The 2,594-nt window shown below is 33.3% G+C and overlaps 1 non-coding gene across 1 annotated transcript; it reads right to left on the bottom strand.

Annotated features, from left to right (window-relative positions):
• Positions 1–1,451: 1,451 nt before the first annotated feature.
• Trnas-cga (transfer RNA serine (anticodon CGA)) lies at positions 1,452–1,533 on the bottom strand. Its single transcript has one exon. It is a non-coding gene; the product is annotated as a tRNA-Ser (tRNA).
• Positions 1,534–2,594: the final 1,061 nt, after the last annotated feature.

The raw sequence follows: 2,594 nt of genomic DNA, 5'->3' as shown, positions 1-2,594 counted from the left end.
ATACGCTATCATTCAATCTCTCGATCAGAGCTTCGTCGAGTTTAAAGGAATTTGGTGTGTACCTTCCTGTTGGGTATCTGTCTTAGTATTATCTATTCTCGGTTCATGTACGATTTACGCGGTTAAATCTATCATTGCGTTGTCGGTATCCCACTCGGCCTCTGAATGTTGAGTTGTGTCGGTAACCCTTCCATTACCGACCTCTATTGTAATATATAAATGTATCTATTCTTTCTGTATTCCTAGGTTGCCTTGCTTCTTTCAACGTATTGAATTTCGCACCATCATCTTTATCTGCATATTAGGGTCAATCAACAGTTTCGTGTGGTCATCAAGCTGGTGTACATTTATTTGTTGTGACTTGTCTTAGAAACAACTATTTCTTCTTTCTCACTTTTTAAAACGTCATGTCATTTTACTGAATGACGCAATACACTTTTCAAGTCATTACGTCAACAGACACTCACGTTATGATGACCGATATTTGAACATTCAGTCAAATTGTTATTGGATCCTTTTTGGTTTAGTAGCTCACGCTTTCAGGGTGCATGATCACGTGACGTTGTTCGTTTCCCCATTAAACGTTAAGGTAGCGCACCTGAAATGGGCACCTTTCCAAATATAATCTAATTTATTATTATTTTTCTAAATGATCATCATTTCCCTGCAAATGTTTAGGTAGAATTTCTCTGCTTTAAAAAAAGTATACTGATTTTTACCACCCCCACGCTCGGCTTTTGTCAAGTTTAGTTGCACCCCTGGGGTATATGAAAGTTTAATAGTACATCCAGATTTCAAATATGGGCCTGTAGTTGGTGTGTGCAGTAAAGGTGTAAAATGTTTAATCAAGATGAAATAAGTATTCTTTACAGACATTTCTTTTTCTTAACTTGTTACCTATGGAAGAGCGCCATGAAATGTAAGTGGTTTTAGCCAAGTAGAAATTGGGTTGGTTCAAAACAAAATGTAATGAAATTCAAAATAGTTTCATTTAAGTAATATTTTGAACATAGTTTTCATAGATTCACTTTATTCAGCAAAAATACCACTTTTTAAAATAAAAATAAAAATGCAGTATGCATTATTCGTATTTTCAGCAGTTAATAATCCAATTTAGCCATAACGTTGTTTTAATTTTAAAAATTGAAGAATGTGCATAAAAATTGCAACATATTTCATGCTAAACTGATGACTATGGATGAAAGCAGTATTATTAAGCAATAAAAAGTAATTATTTTAAGCATACAAGTATATCATATTCTATAAAAGCATGGCGCTAGTGAAAAATGAAAAGTTTGTACTCCGATGCAAAGCTTGGTTTATACAGGTAGTTATTGCAATGTTTGTGTTATTGCTAGAAACCGGACTACCATTTAACAATAAACATCGCTTATATGCTTTATTAAATCAAATTTCGTTACAAAAGTAACCGCGCGTCGCAAAAAAGTATGCGTTGTCGGCAGAATTCGAACCTGCGCGGGAAGATCCCACAAGATTTCGAGTCTATCGTCTTAACCACTCGACCACGATAACTTCACATTAATTTATGCTTAAATTTGATATCCACTAGTAAACAGGTAAAAAGGCTTTTTAATCTTCGAAGAAATCGCGGGAAATCATTACGGTTGCGCTACCTTAATGGAAGTTTACACACCGGTAAGTGCTGCTTTTTTCCAAATAACTTTTTAAAACAATTTTTCTTTAGAATTTCAAATACCTGTAGTGCATAAAATACAGATTTTTACGCTGCCTATGGCAATTGGAACTACACCACAATTACTTTATTTGATAAGCATGTGTTCTTGTGCTAAATTCCATGTATACTGCACAATTCTGCTTCACGGACCGGGAACTTTTGTCACCGATTTCAGAAGTTTTAAGGATTTATTTCTATACCTAAAGATATCGGTATAAACTGCAAGAAAAACTGCCTTTTAGGCACTACAGAAATTTGTATATGTATTTCAATAACTTGAGATATTTGCAAAATCAAAGTTTTTTACTGTGTGTTTGCATTCTGTCCAGTTCGTGTGTAAATTTCTGAAAACCCAATTGATTATGCACTTTGGCTTTTCAATCTGAAAATGTTCAAAATGATCTGACTATTTCATTAAATTCATATGGTCAAACAATTACTAAATTAATCTTGTTTAACCTTCACTACAGACTAAAGTGATTAAAGAACGCCTTAAAGGGACCGTCTACCGCGATTGACGAAAAAAGAAAAGTTCTAAAATACAGTATCTTTTTTACAATTATTAGTTTATATTGATTAAAATATCACGACTGGTATATTACATTACTTGAAAAAAGATTTCATATTTTCAGTATATTCGGTAATAAAATTCACTGGGTACAGGTACCAGGTAACTACCAGTTAACTTTAAATAACGCAAGTAGATTGATCATCATCGTCACGTGGTAAACCCAGGAATGCAAAGTGTGCATGCGTAGTGAATTTTATATATTTTATATTTAAAATGATCAATCTACTTGCGTTATTTATGGTGTGTATATCATTATGTCAACTTTTTTCGCGATGTACATTCGATTTTACTTCGCGAAATTTTATTACCGAATAAAGGCGAATATAC

This window comes from Dreissena polymorpha, chromosome 6 (assembly GCF_020536995.1).
Source record: "Dreissena polymorpha isolate Duluth1 chromosome 6, UMN_Dpol_1.0, whole genome shotgun sequence".
Classification (NCBI taxonomy): Eukaryota; Metazoa; Mollusca; class Bivalvia; order Myida; family Dreissenidae; genus Dreissena; species Dreissena polymorpha.
Note: the sequence above shows the minus strand (reverse complement) of the source record. Positions and strands in the feature narration are given on the sequence as shown.